Source organism: Trifolium pratense, linkage group LG5, assembly GCF_020283565.1.
Source record: "Trifolium pratense cultivar HEN17-A07 linkage group LG5, ARS_RC_1.1, whole genome shotgun sequence".
NCBI classification, from domain to species: domain Eukaryota; kingdom Viridiplantae; phylum Streptophyta; class Magnoliopsida; order Fabales; family Fabaceae; genus Trifolium; species Trifolium pratense.
The window spans coordinates 3317765-3329910 of NC_060063.1; the positions used below are offsets into that span (position 1 = coordinate 3317765).

General features: G+C 37.3%; 1 long non-coding RNA gene across 3 annotated transcripts; it reads left to right on the forward strand.

Annotated features, from left to right (window-relative positions):
• The first annotated feature begins 9291 nt into the window (after positions 1–9291).
• LOC123887520 lies at positions 9292–12146 on the forward strand. 3 transcript variants are annotated; one of them, XR_006801539.1, is made up of 3 exons: positions 9292–10152; positions 10960–11049; positions 11869–12146. It is a non-coding gene; the product is annotated as an uncharacterized LOC123887520 (long non-coding RNA). The 3 variants fall into 3 exon arrangements; XR_006801540.1 differs by having other exon boundaries at positions 9292–9662; positions 10056–10152; positions 10960–12146; XR_006801538.1 differs by having other exon boundaries at positions 11926–12140.

A 12146-nucleotide genomic window follows, 5' to 3' on the forward strand; every position in this document is an offset into this window, starting at 1 on the left:
TGTCAAGAAAGTGGGGTGAAGTGGTGTGATGTGGCGGAAAACATGGTTGATATTGGTTGACAGTGTAAAATTATTTTACACCGTCGATGCATATAAATTAAATTCTATTTTTTTACATAACCTTTAATATATTTTTAAGAGGTGGCGAGTCATTTTTCTTAAAGTTGCATAGCCTATTTTTTTATTTTGATTTTAATTACCGACATATATCAATTAGTTTTTCATTTTGTTTTTTACTCAACATATATCAATTAGTTAGAATGTAAAAGATACTCAATTTTATTTTTACTAAAAATATGTATTCATTCAAATTGAAAATACATCGATCATTACAAATTCAAGATTGTTAAAAATTGAAAAATGTGAATATACAAACAATCTTGCAGCACTTAGGTTAATAGCTTACAATGGCATAATGAAAGTGCCTACAAATATGACAAAATAAAAGTTGTCGAAATCTTCGTACTCCCGAATCTGCAACATTGAGATCCAAGTCTTCATCAGATGTGTAATGAGTTGAGGTAGATATGTCAATTTGAATCAACGAACATCGTATTAAAATGAAAACCAACAAGCGCCACACAAAATGACGATAAACACAACACCGCACATGACGACCACAAACACAACGCCGCACAAGACGACGACAAACTTAAAAAACAAAAAATGAATAAGTAAATCTATGTAAATAATCACTTATTTAAATGAAAAGAAAAACAACAACAATTTAGAGGGGTAATTTTGGGTCAAAAATTGACCCAAAAACCACCCCTCCTAATAGATGAACAAAGGAAAAAACTAGAGTTGATGGGAAAGGGGGATGGCTGTGCAAGTGAGAGAGAGAAAAAAAAGTATTCGATACTCAAAACTTTTATACACTACAATTCAGACTAATGCTATGATACACAATTAAAATAGTGTCAACATCATCAATTCGGAAAGATAAACTTGAACATGATACAACACCTCCTATCTCATTTAGAATGTGAATTTCCATCCCTCAGAGCGAATTTTTCTGGGGATTATCCCGTTCAGAGTTCCGAAAACACAGATTTTTACTTGTGGGGACGGGGATGGATGTAAAACTTTTTCCGCGGACTCTTCGGGGCGCGGATCAGGGAAAGACACATCCGTTCTCGCGGATTCCCCGAATCTGTCCATATTCGTAACTATATTATTATTATTATTGTTATTATTATTATTATTATTAAAATAAAAAAAGTAACTGAGGAGTCCGTCCATTATTTTCTCCAATAGTTTTGACTTTTGAGATATTTTGGTTATGAATTTTTGTATGATTATGCATACTTTGTTATACATTATGAAATATTTTGGCTATTAGGTTTTGTATGATTATTAGTAGCCAAATGTTTTTGCAATATTTTTTTGTTATGAATGCATTATGTGTTGTTTTATTTTTTAAAAAAGAAAGATGCAAATTATTATTATTTTTTTTAAAAAAATAATATCATCCTATGATCATAATTTTGACCGAAAAATATAGAAATTTTGTTAAAATTAGATATTCATGGATCTCCACGAGTACCATGGGGATATGTGAGGATGGAGACGAAGACAAATATTCCCCCGTGAAGACAGGGATGGAGGCAAAAATTTCCTGCAGACACTTCAGAAAGGGGAACGAGAAAGCTTCCTCCACAAATTCCCCACCGGTTAACAATCCTAATCTCATTTGCTCTATAGAACTAGCCTATAATAAAAACTCAAAATAGAAGAAATATACCCATAGGGTATTCTTTAATTGAAAATAAAGACTACCCTTATATTTAGAAGTCGACATCTACCCATCTAGTCTAGCTAGTAATAACAAGTGTACTTTCATACATAACGATCACCTAACCACCCTTATATACCATTATTTATGAACTATATATGTCACACAATATTAACATTTAATTAATTGCGTCATTTTTTATGGGTTTAAAGAACTTAGCGGCAATCTTCATGAGTTTATTTCAGTTGATAAATGACATCATATTTTACATGCAAGAGTCAATGTTCGAACTTCAGATACTTTACTTATCCATCTTAAAAGTGAAATTTTTAGCTAATAGACTACAAAACCAAAACAAAGAAGAACTTAACCGAAAAATTCACACATACTAATGTGAAAAGGAGAAGTATTATGATTTAAATTGATCTCAACATGTCAAATATTTTCACGATCTTTTATCATTTGAGATGCACATAATTTTTTTTTTTGAGATACCATATTGCATATATGTACGAAATTTCATGGTAATTAAAATTGTTGAGTATGGTTCATATATGCATCAGGAAGAGGCTGGGGGCGGCCAAGGAGCTGAGCTAGCGGAGATGGTTCATATATGTTTTGCGGGGGGATTGATTATGATGAGATTTTCTCTCCGGTCGTTAGACATACTTCTATCAGGGCAGTGTTAGCCTTGGTAGCCAGCCGAGACATGCATTTAGAACAGATGGATGTGAAGACAGCATTCCTTCATGGTAATCTAGATGAGCAAATTTACATGGAGCAGCCAGAGGGTTTCAGTGACACTGGAAAAGGCCGACTAGTTTGTAAATTGAAGAGGTCTCTATATGGTCTAAAGCAATCTCCCAGGCAGTGGTACAAGCGGTTTGATTCCTACATGCTTCAGATTGGCTACAAGCGGTGTGAGTATGACTGTTGTGTCTATGTCAGGAGCCTTGATGATGGCTCTTTTATTTTTCTGTTACTTTATGTTGATGATATGTTAATTGCTGCTAACCATTTACATGATGTAAATGAACTGAAAATTTTGTTGGGTAAAGAATTTGACATGAAAGACTTAGGTGCTGCTAAGAGGATTCTTGGGATGGAAATTCACAGGGACAAGGGAGCTAGAAAATTGTGGCTCTCTCAGAAAAGCTATGTTGAAAAGGTACTAAACAGGTTTGACATGAGTAATTCGAAAGCTGTGAGCACTCCATTGGCGAATCACTTTAAACTTACATTGGATCAGTGTCCAAAGTCAGATTCAGAAATTGAGTATATGTCAAAGGTTCCTTATGCCAGTGCTGTTGGTTGTTTAATGTATGCTATGGTCTGTACAAGGCCAGATTTGGCACAAGCTGTAAGTCAAGTTTGCAAGTTTATGTCTAAGCCAGGAAAGCATCATTGGGAAGCAGTCAAATGGATTTTCAGGTACTTGAAAGGTACAACAGGTCATGGTATCATGTTTAGCAGTGAAAAGGGCAATCCTTCAGTTGTAGGATATGTTGATTCAGACTACGCCGGTGATATGGATGACAGGAGGTCTACTACAGGTTATGTGTTTACTCTTGCAGGAGGACCTATTTGTTGGAAATCGTCAGTTCAATCTATAGTGGCTATGTCAACAACTGAAGCAGAGTACATGGCAGTAGCTGAAGCTGCCAAAGAGGCCTTATGGCTTACAGGATTAGTGAAGGAATTGGGTGTTGAGCAAGGTGGAGTTCAACTGCATTGTGATAGTCAGAGTGCCATTTACTTGGCCAAGAATCAAGTGTATCATGCCAGAACTAAGCATATTGATGTGAGGTTTCACAAGATCAGAGAGCTACTTACAACTGGACAGATATTACTTGAGAAGGTTCATACTTCAGAGAATGCAGCTGACATGTTGACCAAGCCAGTCACCAGTGACAAGTTCAAGCATTGCTTGGACTTGTTACATGTTTCTCAGTGTTAAGAAGGAAACGACCCCCCCTAGCGCTAAGGATGCGGATATCATACAGAGGTTCTTCATATGGGTTTGATATTCACCAAGGTGGAGATTGTTGAGTATGGTTCATATATGCATCAGGAAGAGGCTAGGGGCGGCCAAGGAGCTGAGCTAGCGGAGATGTTTTGGGGGGATCGCCCCCCGCGGTATGGTGCAGGGGTATTTTCGACATTCTCTTGTTATTATATATACCGCTTGTAACACTGAAACCCTAATTCATTCTTTCATCTAATAGAAACGAGCTGTAGCGAATTCTGCAGCCGGAGACGTACCTAAGGGGAACTCCGTTATCAAACTTCTTGTGTTCTTATTGTTTGCAATTTCGTTATTATTACCTTCTGTTACTATTTGTGCACAACAATTGGTATCAGAGCTGACGCTTAATCCTGCGAAATTCGAAGTGGCAAGGTTCGACGGGACGGGCAATTTCGGATTATGGCAGAGAAGGGTTAAGGATCTGTTGGCGCAACAGAGTCTACAGAAGGCGTTGCGCGAGACGAAGCCGGCAGACATGGACGACACCGACTGGACAGAGATGAAGGAGAAAGCTGCGGGTTTGATACGCTTGTGCGTTTCAGACGAGGTCATGCATCATATCCTTGATCTAACAACTCCGAAGGAAGTTTGGGATAAATTGGAGAGTCAGTACATGGAGAAATCGCTTATGAACAAGTTGTACGCGAAAAAACGGTTGTACAGTCTCAAGATGGAGGAAGGATCAAATTTGCAACAACACGTCAACGTTTTCCAAAACATTCTCACCGATCTGACGAGGCTTGGGGTTCAGATGGACGATGAAGACAAGGCAATCATACTGTTGTGCTCGTTACCAGAGTCATACGACCACTTGGTGACTACCCTTACTTACGGTAAAGAGTCTATTACTCTCGCTTCGATTAGTTCTGCACTGTTGTCTCATAATCAAAGGAGGCATAACACAGAGGGCGGTAGTCAAGGCGACGGTTTGTATGTGAAGGGTGGTTCAGATCGTGGACGGAGCAAGGGTAACACAGGTCCTGCAAAGAAGAGGAATAAATCTAAGAACATGAAAACAGCAGAGTGCTACGGTTGCAAACAGATTGGCCAATTGGAAGAGGGATTGTCCAAACAGAAAGAAAGGGGCATCAACTTCAGCCAATATAGTTCAAACTGATGACTCTGGCAGTGAGGGAGACTTACTTTGTGTTTCATCTAGCAAGTGCACAGATGCGTGGATTCTTGATTCTGGTTGCTCCTATCATATGACGCCGAATCGGGAGTGGTTCACTACATTCAGGTCAGGCAGTTTTGGTTTTGTTTATTTGGGTGATGATAAAGCTTGTGCTATCACTGGAATAGGGCAGATTAAAATTGCTATGGATGATGGTGGTGTGCGGACACTGACTGATGTTCGATATATTCCAGAATTGAGAAAGAACTTGATCTCCTTAGGTACTCTACAGGCACATGGTTACTCATACAGGTCTGATGGAGATAGGGATATCTTGAAGGTTAGCAAGGGTGCATTGACAATGATGAGAGCAAAGAGGACTGCAGGTAACATCTACAAGCTGTTGGGGCATACTGTTGTAGGTGATGTTGCGTCGGTTGAGTCTGATAATGATGCAACAAAACTCTGGCACCTGCGTTTGGGTCATCTCAGTGAACGTGGGATGATGGAACTTCATAAGAGGAGTCTGTTGAAGGGTGTTCGTAGCTGCAAAATGGATTTATGCAAATATTGTGTTCTTGGGAAACAATGTCGTGTTCGGTTCAAACCTGGGAAACACAAAACAGAAGGGATTCTTGATTATGTACATTCTGACGTGTGGGGACCAACTAGAGAAGCATCCATGGGAGGGTCAAGGTACTTTGTCACTTTTACTGATGATTTTTCTCGCAAGCTTTGGGTTTATTTCATGAAGCACAAATCTGAAGTCTTTTCAAAGTTCAAATTGTGGAAGGCAGAAGTAGAGAATCAGACAGGCAGAAAAATCAAGTATCTACGGTCAGATAATGGGACAGAGTACACCGATTCACAGTTTCAGAAATTTTGTGAGCAACATGGTATTCAGAGGCACTTTTCAGTTCGCAAGACACCGCAGCAGAATGGTGTTGCAGAAAGGATGAACAGGTCTTTAACTGAAAGGGCAAGATGTCTACGGTTGAATGCAGGACTCTCAAAAGGTTTCTGGGCAGAGGCAATTAACATGGCGTGCTATCTTATTAACAGGTCACCACGGGCTTCTTTGGAGGGGAAAGTCGCAGAGGAGGTATGGACAGGTAAACCCATTGATCTTAACAATTTAAGGATTTTTGGGTGTCCAGCTTTTGTGCATATATCCAGTGAAGATCGATCCAAACTTGATCCAAAGTCGAAGAAGTGTGTCTTCGTCGGTTACTCTAAAGGTGTGAAGGGGTTTAAGTTATGGGATCCGGTTTCAAAGAAGATGGTTCTGAGTCGAGATGTTGTTTTTGATGAGCAATTTATGTTGAAACAACCAGAATTGACAGAATCAGCAGGAGGAAGTCCTAACAAAGAAGCCATTCAGGTAGAAATTGAGCCGACACCAACCAATAACATACCACAGGTACATCAACAACCACCTGAAACTACAACAACTAATAATGACACTGAAGTTTTAGGTGGAGCAACTGAAGATTTAGCTGGAGAAAATGATTATCAGCTTGTCCGTGATAGAGAACGACGCTCCGTTAAGCCACCAGAAAGATATGGGTACGAAGACTTGGCAGCATATGCACTTCTTACTAGTTCTGGAGATCCTTCCACATTTCGAGAGGCTATGGCCAGTCAGGAGAAAGAAAGGTGGATGGGTGCTATGATGGAAGAAATGGAGTCGTTACAGAAAAATCAGACATGGGAGCTTGTTCAACTTCCTAAGGGCAAGAGGGCTATCGGTTGCAAGTGGGTGTACAAGAGAAAACCAGCAGTAACAGAAAAAGAAGGGGAAAAGTTCAAGGCTCGTCTTGTAGCAAAGGGGTACTCACAGCAGAAAGGGATTGATTATGATGAGATTTTCTCTCCGGTCGTTAGACATACTTCTATCAGGGCAGTGTTAGCCTTGGTAGCCAGCCGAGACATGCATTTAGAACAGATGGATGTGAAGACAGCATTCCTTCATGGTAATCTAGATGAGCAAATTTACATGGAGCAGCCAGAGGGTTTCAGTGACACTGGAAAAGGCCGACTAGTTTGTAAATTGAAGAGGTCTCTATATGGTCTAAAGCAATCTCCCAGGCAGTGGTACAAGCGGTTTGATTCCTACATGCTTCAGATTGGCTACAAGCGGTGTGAGTATGACTGTTGTGTCTATGTCAGGAGCCTTGATGATGGCTCTTTTATTTTTCTGTTACTTTATGTTGATGATATGTTAATTGCTGCTAACCATTTACATGATGTAAATGAACTGAAAATTTTGTTGGGTAAAGAATTTGACATGAAAGACTTAGGTGTTGCTAAGAGGATTCTTGGGATGGAAATTCACAGGGACAAGGGAGCTAGAAAATTGTGGCTCTCTCAGAAAAGCTATGTTGAAAAGGTACTAAACAGGTTTGACATGAGTAATTCGAAAGCTGTGAGCACTCCATTGGCGAATCACTTTAAACTTACATTGGATCAGTGTCCAAAGTCAGATTCAGAAATTGAGTATATGTCAAAGGTTCCTTATGCCAGTGCTGTTGGTTGTTTAATGTATGCTATGGTCTGTACAAGGCCAGATTTGGCACAAGCTGTAAGTCAAGTTTGCAAGTTTATGTCTAAGCCAGGAAAGCATCATTGGGAAGCAGTCAAATGGATTTTCAGGTACTTGAAAGGTACAACAGGTCATGGTATCATGTTTAGCAGTGAAAAGGGCAATCCTTCAGTTGTAGGATATGTTGATTCAGACTACGCCGGTGATATGGATGACAGGAGGTCTACTACAGGTTATGTGTTTACTCTTGCAGGAGGACCTATTTGTTGGAAATCGTCAGTTCAATCTATAGTGGCTATGTCAACAACTGAAGCAGAGTACATGGCAGTAGCTGAAGCTGCCAAAGAGGCCTTATGGCTTACAGGATTAGTGAAGGAATTGGGTGTTGAGCAAGGTGGAGTTCAACTGCATTGTGATAGTCAGAGTGCCATTTACTTGGCCAAGAATCAAGTGTATCATGCCAGAACTAAGCATATTGATGTGAGGTTTCACAAGATCAGAGAGCTACTTACAACTGGACAGATATTACTTGAGAAGGTTCATACTTCAGAGAATGCAGCTGACATGTTGACCAAGCCAGTCACCAGTGACAAGTTCAAGCATTGCTTGGACTTGTTACATGTTTCTCAGTGTTAAGAAGGAAACGACCCCCCCTAGCGCTAAGGATGCGGATATCATACAGAGGTTCTTCATATGGGTTTGATATTCACCAAGGTGGAGATTGTTGAGTATGGTTCATATATGCATCAGGAAGAGGCTGGGGGCGGCCAAGGAGCTGAGCTAGCGGAGATGTTTTGGGGGGATCGCCCCCCGCGGTATGGTGCAGGGGTATTTTCGACATTCTCTTGTTATTATATATACCGCTTGTAACACTGAAACCCTAATTCATTCTTTCATCTAATAGAAACGAGCTGTAGCGAATTCTGCAGCCGGAGACGTACCTAAGGGGAACTCCGTTATCAAACTTCTTGTGTTCTTATTGTTTGCAATTTCGTTATTATTACCTTCTGTTACTATTTGTGCACAACAAAACTCCGTTCTATGACTTTTTACTTAAATAAAGAACACAAATTTTTACAACTTGAATTGTACCTTGACTAGAATTTCGATATTACTTATAATATTTTTATTAATTGAACTGTGATTACGAGACTATATTTATTTACTCTTTACTACTTTTTAAAAGAAAAAAGAAATATAACCATAGGGTATTCTTTAATTGAAAATAAAAAGTAATATATTGAAGCATAAAAATTTATTTAGAAGTCGACATCTACTCATCAAGTAATATAACAAGTGTACTTTCATAGGAGTATATAACGATCACCTAACCACATTAATATATCCTACTACTTATTTATGAAGTAAACCCTCCTTCCAATATTATAAGAAGAATAAAAATTATGTCCCAAATTATAAGTAAAAAAATTAATTTTTATTATTTTTAAGATAGATTTTTACTTAATTTACTTTTTTTTTGTTTTTCATAATTAAATACACTACTACAAAATTGAGCTTTAATAGCGCATATTTAATAGCGCTTATTTAACAAGCGCTATTAAAACATAACACGGAGCCCTTATAACAACGCTTTTTGTAGTAAACGCTATTAAAACCTTAAACTCAGGTATACTATTATAACGCTTTTGTAAAAGGCGCTATTAAAAGTTAAAAACGCGAACTCTTTAATAGCACTTTCGAGAAAGCGCTATCAAAGTTGATACCCTATAATAACACTTTTGATATAAGCGCTATGGTTAATGAAATAAATAAAAAATAATTTGTGGTTGGTGGGTGTCGAACCATTGACCCATTGGTTGATGAATAAAAAAAGGAAATAGAGATAAAAATTAAAAACTAAAAACATTCCCCATTGTTCTTCTACTCACCTACATTGTTCCTTCTACTCTTCTCCATTGTTCCATCGCTCCTCTTCTCCATTGTTCCTCTACTCTCACAGCAAAATCTCATCAAACCCTAAAGTGTTACACTCTTGTTTAACCTCCATCTCCGTTGAACCCTAAATCTCGTGATTTCTCTCTCAAACCAGCACCTCACTATCGAACCCTAATTTCTTGCTCTCAACACCTTTGTTGTTCTCACCTCCTTCTTATACTTCTTTTATGTGTGTTTCAGGTTATTGCAAGAAAGGTCGAGAATCAATATACCTCGAAGGGAAAATCTCAATGTAACAACCGTTATATCTCCACATTTTCTATAATTTTCGCCCCTGGACCTGTACAACGTGAGTCATTGATTTGATTGATACACTGTGTAATAACTGACGGTTGTATTGTTATTGTTAATTTTTATTTGATTATTATTAGTATTTACAAAAATTATTAGATTATTTTGATTTCGGCAAAGCCACCGACCCTGCCATGAAGAAGCTTCTTTATGATAAGAACATTAAACAGAAGGAATCACTCCCTAAGCTTGATTCCAGCATAGACAGGGGAACTTTCAATTTCAAGCCTGGTTTCAGTTTTTATTTTTATTTTAATTTCATTGATTCAAACTGTATGGAATTGTTAATTGTTAATGTTTTAATAATTTCTTGCTCTCAACACCTCGGTTGCACTCACACCCTTTTTCTACATCTTTTCTATATCAAGAGGCAATTCATGTTTCTTTACAGGATATACTAGCTGGTGCATTCGAAAGGGTTATTATGGTGAGACTTTGAAATTGAAATATAGGCCATTGTAATAAGCTTACATTGTTCCTCAAAACCTGTAAGTTTTGTTTCATGATGCATTGTCCATAGATATTCTTTCTTTTTTTTTTCCTTTGGCTTTTACTGCCTTATTATATTATTTGTCTTCATTCCCTTGTTTTTACTGCATTCTTCTGTTTGATGTGGCTACAACAGATCTTGCATGATTGACTTGTTTGATAGTTGATAAAAGGTTGACTAAGGGTACAAAGTGTTGTATCAAATGAGATTGGTTGATTAAGAAACCTTATTGTAATGTTTATGTTTTTACGTTATTGTTTGTTTAGTTTATGAATTGATTAATGAAACTTAGTTTGGATAGCAGGTTACAGTACCTTATTTAATGGTTTTAGGCCTTTTGAAATGAGTAGTAATTTCTTGTGTGACTAGTAGTTCTTTATTTAACATTGGCTATGAGTTTGCAATTTTATTGGCTTGTATATCATTTGACAAAGTCATCTAAATGTCTTGACTTCTAGCTACTAGCCTTATAGGTCATATGACATTTTACCTTGAGATAAATCCATCCCTTTTTTATCCATTCCTAATCATTTTATGGACTGACTTCTAGCTCTTCCTTTCATACTCTTACTCTGATTAGATTTTAGATTTACTTTTGTGAAAAAAATTTGATAAGGCTCTGGGTTAAAACTTAGGAATAGAGATATTCATGTTTTAGGCAATTGCTTTCACTGCTGCTCTATAAGTTCAATTTAGACACACTTGAAGGTTCGATGATATCTCTATGTTTAATGATTGCAGTAAATATATAAATATATGTCGAGAAGATAGGTAGTTGACTTTTTTGTTGGGTTAATGTTCATAGATTGGACCATATGTATGGAGGACATATAAGAAAGCTTTTGACGAAGTTTTGCAAATCTATTCTGCTATAAGAGCTTCTGGTGTTGAACATGTAAGTGTTTAATTTTCAAAAGAGCTAATTCACCCATGATGTCTACTTAAATTACAATAGACAATTAGTTTGTCTTCCTCATCGACGGCATTAAGTAAGCTGACATACTCAAAATCTGTGTAATATTAAGTTTGCGATTTGTCCGTTGTAATATTCATATGGGTTCATATAGAATGGCTATTATCTTGACTAAGTAATAAAACAGTTCATATGAGTTTTGTAGTCATTCAAGTGAGAGGGTTGAATATTATTAGCCTTTGGATTAAAATAAAAGGTGGAGATTAAAATACTCATTAAAAGAAACATGTGATATCTGAACTTTGAATACACACGCTTCCGGCAGTTATACAAAATATTGCTGGGATGAGAATTGTGTTAGGGAAAAATTAAATAGATATAGTGTGCAAAGACAGAGATAAAGTATGTTCCTTTAGATCTTATGTATCAGCAAGAGTTCAAGTAACAAGGACAGAGTTCAAGTAACACTAGATTTTATTTAGTTTTTACTACCAAGAATTGATTAGAAATATAGTCCCAGGAATGACTACATGTTCTTATATTTTAGTATATTTGTGTTATTATGTTACATGATGGACTGTCGTCTAGCCTTAGGATCAAATTTATCATATGTTATCACATGTTTGAACTTTGAACAAATGAAATATATTTTTGAGCAAAACAAGGTTCTCATGGTACAATTAAATATAAGAAAAATGAAGAAAGTGAATTAAGTGCTTATGTATGTCCTATTAATGCTTTTTTTTTCTTCTTCTGGTTTTTAACATGTTTCAAGATTTGTCTCTGCTCCCCTGTTTCTAGATATTTAGCTGACGATTTTAGCCCTTGATGTTGGATCGCTTGTACATCCCCTGGCAGGGTATTTTTCTGGTGGTGTTTGCGGCTGCTTTTGTCCTCTTGCTATGTGCGGCGGCTTTGCGTTTTTGCTGTTAGTTATGTTGAGTTGTAATGTCGTGTATATATAGATAGGATCGATCATTATATATTGTTTATGAGATGTGTATAACTAGTTTTTGGATCAATACAAATGATTGATTGATCATGTTATATGCAATGAAATTATTATTCGGTGTTGAAAA